Here is a 14,928-nt window from a genome sequence, read left to right on the forward strand (position 1 = left end):
AGGATATGGAGACGTGTGCTTGCTGTCCATTCTTTATAAGAGAAATTACATGGTATATGCCCATATGAATTTATAACTGTTATATTTATTTATTTATTCTGCTAGTTTTGCTGGCACTCTTGACCAACTGCTTCAGGATGTACTGACTTAATAATTTTAATACACTAAAACAAAATATTAACACGAATACAGTAATAACCCAGTAGTAAAAATACAGTACTAACAAAAGATTGGATAATCTAGCCTGTTCTTAAAAGGATAGATTCAGCTATTAGACTGTTGTCCCATTTCCCTCACCTCAGTATTCTCAAAAGTGATAGAGAAGGTCAACAACTAGTTTCTTCGCTAGAGATCCATTGATAAACAATATGAATTCCACCATTCTCATTCTACAGTGGATCTCCTCATTAACATTATCCACCACAGGCCATGGAAAGAATTGTTGAATCTGAATGTGTTTGCTCTTGATATTTACAAAGTATTTAGATAAACAACTAGAACAAAAATGATATTAAAGCAACTGGTATAACCACAAGAAAGAACATACTAGTAGCAGAGTTATGAAGGTAACTTATGTTCTTATATCATGTTCTTTCTTGTGGGTATATCAGTTGCTTTAATATCATTTTGTTCTAGGTGTTTATCAGAACTTTTCTGGACCCCCCCCCCCCACTCATACTCTGAATGGATTGCCTTTTCCTCTCTCTGGTCATTCATTCATTCATTGCATGTCATGGTGGATTACTTCCTCTTTTCTCTTCTCTGCCAATGCAGGTCCCTCCCCCATGAGGCACATGGTGAGTTGGGGTTTGTTCCAGTAGCTGACTTTTTTGCTGTTTGCCCTGGTTCCCTGAGAAAAATAACAGGGGAGACTTGTTTAACTGGACGATGTCCCAGCTTACACGAAATTCCATCATGTTGTACTATCATTTCAAGTTATGGTTTAAGCTAATAAGAACACAATTTGGTCAGCTGAATCCCAAATTGCCAGCCCATTCTCATTCATTCAGTATCCGAGCAGATACCCATCAGGGTGCATTCTCCACATTCCCCAAAAGGCCATGTGAAGGTCTAGTCCAAGTTATCCAGCCTTGACCCTTAAGTGTTGGTTAACAATCAAACTAAATAACTGGGAGAAGACTTTCACATAAGGGCTTCATCTTTACTTATTTAATGAATCAGGATGGGCTAGCAATTTGGGACTTGCCAATCAAATTGTTTTCTACAGAACACAATTTGGTCTTGGTTTAAATCAGAAACAAACATGATGATAACTTGATGAGGCCACTGATGTTTTCATCTGGAAACTAAGACAAAAATGGAAAGTCAGCTACGGGAACAAACTTGCCATTAGCAGAATTCAAGCTAGGCACTATAGCATAAAAACTCATTGGTAATGAAGTTTAACTGACAGAAGAACTAGAGAAGTATACCACATGGACACCATTCGTGTTTTAAGACAAATGTGACTAAATCAGGCAAGATCCTGTTAATTGATAAAAATAGGATTTTATATTTGTGCAGTACTGATCAGAGGCAGGAAGGAGTAGCAATAGCATTCAACTTCACACAAAGACAAACTTGATTGGCAGGAAATTTCAAGTAGAGGTATGTGGGCAGTTTCAAAATGGGGAATTGGACAGTGAAACATTTGTGCATATCCCATAGAAGGCTTCCCTAAAGAAATGGAGGAATTTTTTTGAGTCATTAGAAAAGGCACATTTAATAAAGAAAACCGAAAAGTTAGTCCTTATTAGAGATCTATGCCCAGGCATATAGAAACATTTTGGCAAAACTTAGAGAAAAGGGCAAAGCCATTAAAAATGGCAAGTTGACTTGCTGGATTTCTGTTTACAACATGGACTTGTCACTAACATTATGTTTCAACATAAAGATGTGTACAATTCATTGAAGAGAAGACCAAAAAAAAATATGATATTTTGACTATATCATTGTCAAGGCTGTCGCCAGATTAGATCATGCCCTGAGGCAAACAATTAAATATCGCCCCTGATGGATTATAAGACAAAAATATAAGAAAATCCCCAATTGCTATTTTGTTTTTATTACAAGAGAAACATTAATGAAAAAAAAAATTACACAATAATATTAATTAAATGTTTGCTCTGCGGGGATATCGCACAGTAAAACTGTTTATAAGCTCTTCTAAATTTAAATTATAAGCTATATCCATCTCTATCGATATAGTTGCTAGACCAACCAATCTTTCTTGGGTCATTGCTGTTCGCAAATAATTTTTAATCGGTTTAAAGTTGGAAAAACTGCTTTTCGCACTTGCTATGCTAACAGGAACTGTTAGCTTAGCAATGGCGCCTACCGCAATATGGCTGAATGAGCACCCTTATTAAGCAGCGCTGTGAGGCAGGCTTTCAACGGCACTGATCATAGTTAATGGTGATATTTTCACATTGTTCTAACTATCCTTTCCTTCATGCTTACATGGTGATCAGAATACATCATGCAAATTATGGAAACAACTACCATGTTAGAGTAAAACTTTAGTTTAATATCAACCAAAAATAAACACTCGACATTTTGACTTTCACATTAAGGTCATCATCTGGAGTATACACATATATACAAGGAAACAAGCTGCACTACAATCTACATGACATGCTAAAGTTACTGACCAATCATTACAACTATTGGCATGACCTCTGGTGGGAAAAGAAAAAGAAAAAACTTACTACATCAAAGCTAGAGTCCTATTATTATCATCTATTAGGTTACAAAATTAAATTAAGCTGGAGAGCAACATGTTTACAAAAAAGAAAAAAATAATAATAAATAAATAAATGACTTAAATAAGTACAGTAATACCCCGACTTAAGTAAATCCGGAGTTACGTGGTTTCTTATATGTACGTATTCCCGTCACACTTCACGCCTCGTCACTAGTCGTATCTTTCCGGCGCCGGCCGCATTCACCAGTGTCGCACATGCTGTGAACAAGCACTGATGTGTTTCGTGCTGTCTCCATTCATACACGATTTCTATAGTCTACAAACCTTGCGATTGTTTAATGTTATGTTCTTGATAAAAAATTTTATCACATAAAAAATAATAATGTCATCCAAAAGAAGCAAATCCGATTCTTCTACAGCTAGCAAGAAAAGAAAAACATTGACTTTGGAAACAAAACTCAGCATTATTAAGGATTTTGAAAGCGAAATGAAAAATTTGAGCTAGCAAAGAAGTTCGATCTACAAGAATCCACAGTAAGAACAATCATAAAAAATAAAGAAAGAATTCTCGCTGCTGTGAAAAATGCCCAATCATTGAATTCAAGCATAATTCGTAAACGTCATGGGATTATTGGTGAGATGGAAACGATGCTTAAATTGTGTGATAATCAAGTGAGAGTAACAAATTGTCCAGTTGATCAAACGACAATATGTAGCCAAGCTGATTTTTGAGAGGCTAAAAGTAGAAACTGGAGAAGCAGCCAAAGAAGAAAATTTCATGTCCAGCAATGGTTGGTTCAACCGATTTAAAATTCGCTGTAACTGTAGCTGCGTGACAAGAAAAAGACATTATGCCGTCAGACGAATCTATTAGATTTTATGAAACCATTGACATCGAAATAACTTTCTTTTTTTATATACGAAAAACTATAATTATGATTATATTACTTAAAAAATATAGGTGTTTTTGTAAACCTTTGGTCCCAATTAACTAATATTTTGTATGTTTGTATATATAAATTATATGCAAAATTATACCCCGAGTTATGCAAATTTGACTTACGTGCTTTTTGTTGGTCCCACCTTCTGCATAACTTCGGGGTTTTACCGTATACATATAAATTACAGCCGCCTGGTATGTTTAGTGGCAAATAAAAGCTGAAAAATTGCTTTGAGTCCTAAAGGCAGAGTTTACTGGAAACTAAGTGTGCTAAATGTGTGCCATCCATATTCTTGGGATTTTTATGCCACCATTATTGTTAAGATTGGGATGGTTAATCAATAAACATGTTGCTCTCCAGCTTAATTTAATTTTGTAACCAAGTAGCTTATAATAATAATAGGACTCTAGCTTTTGTAGTAAGTTTTTTTTTTCCACAGAGGTCAGGCCAATAGTTGTAATAAATTTAGTTTAATCCTTTATCCAAGTGTGAGCAAACAAAGTTTGAGCCTGAAAATATCTTCAGGACAGCATATGGTGTTGTACTACCTTACCAGAGTAGTGTTTTGCATTATGGGAGATACTGGGATTGGAGTGTTGGTAGCTTGCTCCACCTTAGTTACGAGTTACCTGGTGTTGTTCTACCTACACTGGTAAGGCAGTACAACACCATATTCAATCCTGAAGATATTTTCAGGTGCAAACTTTGTTTGCGCACACTTGGATAAAGGATTAAACTAAATTTATTATAGTCTAACCAAGTGAAAAATAAACTTTCAACAACTTTCAACGCCAATAGTTGCAACAGTTGGTCAGTAACTTTAGCATGCCATGTAGATTGTAATGCAGCTTGTTTCTTTGTATGTATGTGTATACTTCAGATGATGATGATGACCTTAATGTGAAGGTTGAAATGTCAAGTGTTTATTTTGTTTTATATTATCATAAAACAATTCGGGCATCTTTAGCAATGTTGGCATGTCTAATAAAATAAAGACAGTAAATAGTTAATAAATTATATATTTATTCTATGAAATTTATTTTTCTATAAGATTGATTCTGTATATTTCATTTTTGTGTGTTTGTGATATGTGTGTCTTCTAAAGCATAGAGCAGTGTCTCTTGCCCAGGTATAAGGGCAGCACCAACCTATAACTTTCAGAAGTTTATAGACCTCTATCATATTATTATTATTATTACTGTTCCGGGCAACTCCAAGGAGTCGACAGACTCATCGAGGGAGGCCCTAACATCATGTCAAGAACAACTATTCGACATTCACACAGTATCTATCATACCTTGCCTTGAGCTCATTCACGGTTGTAGCACATACAACAGACTCTGGAAGCTTATTCCACTCATTCACCACTCTCCAAGTAAAAAACCTAGCTCTAACACCCTTGTCAACCATGCTCTTGCCCAGCTTCCATTCATGGCCCCTAGTCCTCCCACCACCAGTCATATTTTCAAAAATATCTTCTGGATCAATCTTATAGAAACCCTTCAGTAATTTGAATGTCTCAATCATATCACCCCTCCTTCGCCTATTGACCAATTTCTGCAACCCACAAATCTTCAACCTGTTCTCATAAGGTTCATTACACAGACCTACTATCATCTTGGTCACTCGTCTCTGGATCCTCTCCACTTCCTCCCCATCACGAAGAAACCCTGGTGCCCATAACTGGACACAGTAGTCCAGATGGGGTCTTATCAAGGCTCGATACAGAGGAACAACAACTTGTTTGTCTCTGCATGTTAAAGTATTTTTCAGAAGCCAAGTGATTTGGTGAGCTGTTTTAGTCACTTTTGCAATGTGCTCCCTAAACTTCAATTCCCTACCCACCAACACTCCCAAATCCCTGGCCTCATCAATCTCCTGGAGTACGGTTCCACCTATGCTATATACTGCTGCTATTCTTTTCACCCCAAAGTGCATAACCTTACACTTTGGCACATTAAATTGACATCCATTTTTCCTAGCTCAGTCCTCCAAACTATCCAAATCATCCTGTAAAATTTTGACATCCTGTGCACTCATAATTGCTCTACCCAACTTTGCATCATCAGCAAACAAGTGAACACTTCCTCTCAAATCCTTTCCTATATCATTGATGAACAAATTGAAAAGCAGTGGTCCAAGAACAGAGCCCTGTGGCACTCCACTAGTCACAAGCTATCTTTTAGACTCCACTCCTGAATAAACCACTCTCTGGTATCTCTCCTTCGACCACCCTCCTATCCATCTCGCCAACCCTATATCTATCCCCATCTGCTCCAGTTTACTGACTAGAGTTCTATGTGGTATCCTATCAAAAGCCTTGGCAAGGTCCAGTAGTATTACTGTAAACCCATTACCCCTATCCAGCTCAGCCATCACTGTGTTATAAAATGTGAGCAAGTTACTGAGGCATGATCTGCCCTTCACAAAACCATGTTGTCCCCCATACAATATCCCATTTTCATCTATCCAATCCTGTATTCTTTTCTTGACTAATTTCTCTAAGACCTTGACAATGATTCCTGATATGCTAATCGGTCGGTAATTTACAACAGCAGTCTTGGAACCACCTTTATGCAGTGGAACTATTTCCCCTCTTTCCACCCCCTCGGGACTAACCCAGACCCGAGACTCAAATTAAACAAAATGGTCAAGGTTACTGACAATTTCTTAGCTGCTTCTCGTACAACACGAGCTGGTATACCATCCAATCCCACAGATGTATTGACATTGAGGTTATGCAATAGACTACTCACCTCCACTTCATTCACCACAATTCCCATATAATCTACTGGTACATTCGTTTCTGCAATGTCACCACCTGGATGATATATTCTTGCAAAGTGCTCACTCAGTAACTCAACTATATCAACTGATTCAGTTACCTCCCTACCATCGGCATTCTTTAAAATCATTCTGCCATGTACATTTTTCCTTTTACTTGCTACATATCTAAAAAACTGTTTAGGATTCTCTTTAGCCTGCATGGCCAATGTTCTTTCGTAATCCTTTTTTGCTTTTTATACCACACTCGTTACCCTTCTGGCCTGCGCTTTATACCGTTCATGTGCCTGCCGGTCACCTTTCTCCTTAAATTCCCTCCATAGTTGTTTCTTTTTTTGCAGCTCAAGCTTAATGGTGTTATTCATCCATTTAACCCCTAGTTGATTTATTATTCGGACTCTAGATATACAATCAGCCATTGCTTCATGCAAACACTTAACTACCTTCCATGCACTATCGACTTCTAGTCCTTGTAGTTGTACATGCCATGGCACTGAACCAATCAAACTCCTAAGCTTGTCATACTTTCCAGCCCGATAATTCCACATGTACCCTGTCTTAATTGAAAATTCTACACCTTTAGCCACCTCCCAAGTCAAGACCCTATGATCACTCTCACCGATTGGTGGCACTGTGGTCATATTTGTTACAGCCAAATCCTCAGATGTAATTACTAGGTCAAGCACTCTCTGACCCCTAGTATTTTCCATTACATGCTGTCGTAGATAGTTATCCCTTAATAACCGCATAAAATCCAATTCCTTCCTCCCGTGTGTCCTCTCCCCACTCCAATCAATGCGACCATAGTTGAAATCTCCCATAATAATCACCCTCCTTCCACTCATTTCTTCTATTTGCTTGTGCATACTGTCACCACCATCTTTTCCATCACCTGGTCTATAGCAGCACCCAATTGTATATTTAGTTCTGCTAGCCACAATCTCACACCAAATGGCCTCAAATGTGCTCTTTTCTCTATCCTGCAATTCAACTTCTATTCTCCTTGGCTGCAGCTCATGAGCTATCATCAACAATACTCCTCCCACCATTTTATTCTCCCTCTCATTCCTGAACACACTATACCCATCGCATTCAATCCCACTAGCTATATCATGTACAGTCAGCAATGTTTCACTAACATGGCTGACTGTAGACAGGGTACATGTGGAATTGAAAATAATACCAATAACCTGTGGTGTGGAAGTGCCAGCCATGGCCAAAAACGTTTCCTTCTTGTTCCTAATACTCCTAGCATTAGTGTACATGAATTTAAGACCCCCCCCCATTAGCCCCAACCCTACCTTGATGCCTTATATTAACTATCCCACTCTGATTTGTTGTCCTTATTTGCTCGGGCATATTATATTCATTCTTACATTCAACTGTCTCCCTAAGGACTGTATATCTACTCCCCCCCCCCTTAATAAATCTAGTTTCCCTGAATTTGCACATCCACCACATTCAGCAACACTTTCTCAAGTCTTCTTACACCGTAACCATTCAAATGCAAGCCATCCATCTTATATAGATCCTTTCGCCCATCGAACTCACTCCACACGTCCACAAATTCCACACCACTTGTCATACATAACCCACGCATAAAGTCATTCGCAATTATGGCCCTCTTTTTAAACATTTCACTGTCATACCGTGGCAAAAGACTAATCATTCTAACTCTCTCACTCTTTTCTTTTGCTACCTCAAACAATTCATTCAGGTCTTCTATCATTTCCATTTTGTCTCCTTTCAAATCATTCGTACCTGCCACAACAATCATTTCTTTCACCCTTTCCTTTTGCTCTCTAATAGACTCAGTTACATCCTTTATGGTTGCACCAGGTTGGTACAATTTTGTCAAATCCTCTACTATCACACCTCGTACTAACGAGTCTCCATACAGCACTCTAGCCTTCATTTTGTTCATGTTCACACTCATACATCTATTTTTCCTGTCATACTTTTTATTATTGGCTGGTTCATTCAGTCGACTTTTGCTCATACGCTCTAGCTGCTGTTTTGCCCTTTGTATCGCACCATTCAACAACGCGATCTCACTCATTGCGTCTATCTCATCTTTTTTATTCTCAGTAAAACCATTAATACTATCATTCACACTTTCTACATTCACACTCTCACAATTCTCTGGTACAACCTCGCCGTTTCTTGTCATATCCCTATTGTCTTCATTCTGAAGTTTGACAAAAATATCACACTCACGATCCGAAATACTCTTCAATTTCTCATTCTCCCTACATTTTCTACACACATTCACTCCTTTATTATCATCTAACCACACTCTGACCGCACTCCGCAAAGCGTACATTTCGCAGCTAGTACACTGAATCATCTATTTTATACTACCGTTCTTTGATAAAGATGGCGAACCATCATTACTGGCTGCCATTTTCCTTCGTACTGGAGCCATACTTACTTGCAACATATTTTATCAAATTATAACACACCAAAAACACACAAAAAGATGCACTAAGAGACGCAAGGCAAACAAAACTACGCAATATTAAATAAATTTATCAACGATAACTGAAAATAATACTAATCTTATCCGTAGCTTTCACGAACAATACACACTACGAATCCCTCTAGCGGCGACAGCCCCAATAAAATATGTTATAAAGACACACAAAATACTCTAAAAACACGAAAATCGTTCTAATATACTATAAAACCAATTTTCTAAGGAAAAACACACACAAATATCACTCCTCTTTCTCCTGTTTACTTGAATTTTGTCACCTGGTGTGAGACCAGCTCCCTGCTTATTGGAGGCTTGAAGTTGCTTGAAAAAATTCCATGTTTGGTGTGTAGAGCAGAGTTTCCAACTATGTAAAGATAATAAATAAAAATACAAAAAATAATTGAAAAAATCCTCAGTGCACTCACAGTACAAATGTACTATAGGTTTGTTTAAAATATTTCATTGATAGAACTACATAAAAAAAAATAAGTAAATAAAAACAGATCAAATCTGCACACAGTAGTCTGAGTGTGGTCATGTCTTGATAAAAGATTTAATAAAAGAGGCAAAATATCTTCATTATCCTTAGACGTCAGTGTTCATTTCTAAATTACAATTATCCTCTAAGTTGTATTTTCGTTTATTGCAATGTGACCTTTGAACTTCAGTTTGATATCCACCTCCCTAGTCTCATTAATGTCCTGTAACATAATCCTACTAATATGATATACTGCTGGAAATCTCATCATGCCTATGTGCATAACTTTACACTTACTAACATTGAGCTGATGGCCATTATCAGGTTTCCATAGTTCTAGGCTATTGAAATCCTTCTGTAGGTGATGTATAACAGTAGCATCCCTGATTGCCCTGCCTATCTTTGCATCATCACCAAACAGTTGCACATCTCCTGCTAGACCTATCCTGATGTCATTAATATATAGATTGAACAACAATGGTCCAAGGACTGATTCCTGGGGTACACCACTGGTTGCTTTAAATCTGGTAGAGATTCACACTCACCATACACCACTTTCTGATACCTATCCATCTACCACCTACTTATCCAAGTAAATAAAAATCTCTCCTATCCCCATTCAGTAAATACCTCTCAACCGCTTAAGCATTGCAATCATATTCTTTACATTCATAGATTTATATACCGCAACTACATGGAAAAATGACAAATTAATTACAGTGGTTTTTCCAGAAATTGAATTGAGATTATTAGCACTAAATTCATGATTTTATCAGAACTATGAAACAGTCATTTTAGGACAACATGATAGATTTTACAAAGTGATGTTGCCATATGCAGGAATGATTAATAGTAAGGAAACATTTATTATACAGTTTCTTAGCTTGTGACATTTTTCATTGTTCTTTTAAAAAGTGTCATAATTCTAAATTTGTCATCCCCTCCCCACCCAAAGTATGATAGATCATATGAATTCATTCAAGTTCCAAATTCTGGAACAATCTGCAGTCATTTTGGCTGAATAGAAAAATTGACCCCTCTATTTTCCTAGAGTGATTACTGTAAATAACTTTCGTCATCGTCGTCGTCATCATGCGTATCAAGGATTTAGGCCTAGCATCGCCTGTTCCGGCCTTAGAAGTCATCGTTGAATCATTTAAGAGGACGGCCTGGTTTTCTTTTTCCTAATGCTTGTACTTTAAGGCTTGTTTTTGTAATCTTTCTGTTTTCATTCTTTGAATGTGTTCCATCCATTTATGTTTATATTTTTTAATTTTCTCTATTACTGGTTCTTGGTTTAATTCTTTCATAATTTCTTCGTTTCTTTTGTGATCAAATAGGGTATACTTTGCAGTTTTACTCATAAACTTTATTTCTGCTGTTATTAATCTTTGTCTTTTTGTTTTATTGTCCAGATTTTGCTTCCATACATTAAGACTGGTGTGGCTAATGTATTGTATACTTTAGTCTGGTTTGTTTTTGAACTAGGTTTGGTTTAAATATAGAGATAATTACACCTGTTATTTTTAAATATTTTGCAATTTTTACGTTTATATCTTTTTCATTTTCATATGTGATTGTACATCCTAGGTAGTTAAATGAAATCACCTGTTCTAAGATCTTGTTATCTATTACTCTTTTAGTTCTTGCTGGATCTTTTCCTTTAAAGGCCATAGTTTTTGATTTTTCTGTTGATATTATCATACCATAATCTTAGGCTATCTCATTTAGATCTAAAATAGCTTTCTGTAAGTTATTTTCAGAATTTGTAATTATTATTTGGTCGTCGGCAAAATAGAGAGTCTTTAAGTTCACTGTAGGAGAAAGTTTAATTCCTTGATGTAAATTTTTATTCCATTTTATTATTATTTCATTTAAGTAGATATTAAAAAGAGTTGCTGAGAGGAGACATCCCTGTCGGACCCCTTGGTTTATCTCTCTCGTATATGATAGCTCATGAATTAATCTTATTTGTATTTGATTATTTTCATATGTACTTGTGATAGCTTTTAGGATATTATTTGGTATTTGTCTTTCTTTTAATATGTTAAATAATATGTTTCTTTTAACTTTGTCAAATGCTTTTTCAAAGTCAATAAATGCAATATTTGTTTCTAAATTGTATTCTCTTCTTTTCTCTGTTATTAATTTTAGGCAAAAGGCCAGGTCTATACATGATCGTCCTTTTCTAAATCCATTCTGTACTTCTAAAATAAAGTTTTAGAAATATTTCATTAGTTTGCTATTTAAGATTCTGCTATATATTTTGTAACAGGAATTTAGCATACTGATACCTCTATAGTTTTTTGGGTCATCTCTATTACCTTTTTTAAAGATAGGAATCACAATTGCTTTTTTCCATTCTATTGGGGGGATACCAGTTGAATAAATTTTATTTAAAAATAATAAGAGTCTTTCTTTGAATCTTGTTCCTGCGTATTTATATAGTTCTGAACCTAGCTTATCTTCTCCAGGTGATTTTCTGTTTCTTGTTTCTTTCAGGCTGATTCCTAATTCTTCTTTAGTTATTTCCTTTTCATTTTCGTTAATTGTTTGCCAGTTGTCTTTTTTAAAATATTTGTCTGTCCACAATTCTGTGTAGTAATTTAGAAATTCTTCTAATTTCAATTCGGTGTTTAATTTTATGTTTTCTTTGGTATCTACATTTAAGTGTTTCAAAATCTTATATACATTTGGTCTTATTTTATATAAATCATGTTCTAAATTAGAAACAAATTTGTTCCATGATTGTCTGTCTTTTTCTGACTTCTCTTTTAGCTATGGCTCTTATTCTTTTATATTCTATTTCATCTTCTAATCTTTTACTGCTTAACCATTTGTGATAGTCTTCTTTTTTCTTTTTGATTATTTCTTTGATTGTATCATCCCAGATCTTCAGTTTTTTTCTTTTATTGAATTTTTTGGTCTTTCCTAAGCTTTCATTTGCCTGCTGCATTTAGTATTGTTTTTATATTAAGCCATTCTATTTCTATTTCTTCATTTTGTTTTATTTTATCTAGATATTGGTTATTTCTTTGTTCATATAGCCATTGTACATTTGTGTCATTCAATAGTATAGTTTTATAAACAAATGTTTCAAATTTTCTTTCTGTTCTTGATACTTGTAGCCATTTAGGTGGTAATCTTAATTTTATTTTAACAAGGAAGTGGTCACTGCTTTATTTCATATCCTCTGTGAACTCTAACATCTAGTGAGAATTTTGATGTCTTTTCATTTAATATAAAATAATCTAATATTGATTTACATCCTCTTGCTGTCCAAGTATATCAAGTAAGTCGATCAATTTTTACCATTCCTGTTTAGAGTATGTTCTCAATGTATTCCTATATTATTATTAATTTTTGTGTTTCCAATTCTTGCATTTAAGTCTCCTGCTGAAATTACGTAATCAGTTTTATTTATTTTATTATATATGTTTTGTTGCTGATAAATCAATATTATCCTGTTCTCTTCCTTCTTCTGGGGCATATAAACCAATTATTGTTAAATAGCCTCTATCTATTTTTATTCTAGCTTCTATTATTCTTTCAGTCCATAATTTATAATGTTTTAACTGTTTTGAAAGGTAGTTATGAATCCAAATCATGACTCCTGCTTGTGCTCTTTGGTCTCTGTCGACTCCACTGTATATCACATTAAAATTTTTGGTTTTCATAGTTCCTTTTAATTTCTTTTTTCTTTCAGTGATTACTGCTATTTTAAAATTTCTTTCATATAATAGTTGGTTTAATTCTATTTCTTTATATGCTATTCCTCTTACATTCCAGTTTGCTATGTGTATTATATTTTGTTGTTTCCATTTTTGTTTTACCTTTTCCATTCCAGGGTCGTTTTCCATAGATTCCATCTGATTATCTTTTGCTGTCAGCTTACAAGTAGAATTATGTTCTCCATGTCAGGGGACTAGCCTGACAATGGAATAGTTCAGTGGTAGGGCTGCTACCTTAATGCTTCTGAACTAGCCTTCCGAATTTAAACCCATAGGAGGAATAGGGTATATTGAAGGGGGAAGGAGTAGATTATAGAAGAATTATAGTAAGGTTTATAGAGAGGGCATAGTTGTACGGCCAGAAATGAAAAGACCCCATGGCCCTAGAGTACTCTAATAGCATAAGGGTCATAAAATAAGAAGAGTCGGCTGATAAGGCCTTATAGGAAAGATTAAAGTAAGTGGATCTTTCTCGAAGAAGAAGAGGATAGATCCATCTACGGGTCCATGGGAGTGCCACTTCCCTTACAGTCAAGATGATTGCCCCCTTATGGCCCTGTTGGTCCACGAGTCCTTATTCAGTATATTTGGACTACCCCACCACGCACGCACGTACACACACACATGGTGGGCTCCCCTATCCACCACCCAGGGGACGCGCTCTCTAGGGGTTACAGGGTCCCTCCCCCCGAGAGAGAAAATAACTTTCATAGTTATAATTAATTTAGTGCACCCATTGGCATGCTTTTAAGCAACATACCTAAAATCAGCAATATTTGAACTGCCATATTTTCCCATTGGTTGTGGTATATGAGATTATACAAATTAAGATTTTTTACAGGCAAAGTGCATATCGATAGTAGCATAATTTAGTTACTTCTGTCCTTGGCAAATTGTCGCATATAATATCCTACGTGATATTATATGTGACAATTCCCATATAATATCATGTCACTGGCACCCTTCTGACACTGGCCCAACCATAGCATTCCTATCTTTGCATATTAATAACTCTTGGCCTTCACAGAAAAATGTTTCTTAATAACAGTCAAAGTTTCTGATGGTATTACATGTGATATAACAGAAATTAGTGAAATGATCTGGAAGACAGGATCAACATGATTTGTTTATGAAGCAACTTTTGTTGCTTGGTAAACAAATTACTTGACTTAACAGATATACATGCATTTAAACTGTTCACTACATATTAATAACATTAATATTGTTAAACTAGCACTTTGTTTATAAAATGATAGGCAAAGAACATTGCTCAAGTCAGCATGATGGATTGGATACACTCATTCATCAATGCATCTATCGTAAAGCTATTCCCAATTTAATTCCATTTCCTGCAGCGAATGAATAACCAGTTTGAAGGAAATTTGGTTTTCCAATTTGAAGTAACATTGTGATTTTATTAAAGTAGAATTCTCAAAAAAAAAAAAAAAAAAGTTATACCAAGATCTTGAGGGAAGGGGGGGGGGGAGAGAAGAAGAAGAAAAGAAAACCACAACTAATTGCATGATACATGAATAAAGTGAACAAGAAGTTGGTTATCTCTAACATAGCAACTGCGAATACACTTATGATTCATTGACCATAATTTATCATTTTAGTTAACTTTAAAATTATTAGATATCTTTTTATTTTTCTCCTTTAACTCTTTAGAAGCTAACAAAGGAGTTAAGTGAAATTTTTGTAGCAGAGTGGGCACCACTATATACTTACTGTATGTTTTTTTTTTAATTATGGGCATTTTGCATTTTGAGATGCACTGAACTTTAAAATTCGAAATGCGTTTTTTAAAAAAAGTA

The 14,928-nt window shown here is 35.5% G+C and overlaps 1 protein-coding gene across 1 annotated transcript in view; it reads left to right on the forward strand.

The window, feature by feature from the left end:
• Nucleotides 1-14,928, forward strand: part of Pgm1 (phosphoglucose mutase 1) — a 359,120-nt gene that overhangs the window by 119,752 nt on the left and 224,440 nt on the right. The window lies entirely within an intron of this gene.

Source organism: Typopeltis vanoorti, chromosome 20 (genome assembly GCF_054136105.1).
Source record: "Typopeltis vanoorti isolate ZY-2024b chromosome 20, IOZ_Tvanoo_1.0, whole genome shotgun sequence".
Classification (NCBI taxonomy): Eukaryota; Metazoa; Arthropoda; class Arachnida; order Uropygi; family Thelyphonidae; genus Typopeltis; species Typopeltis vanoorti.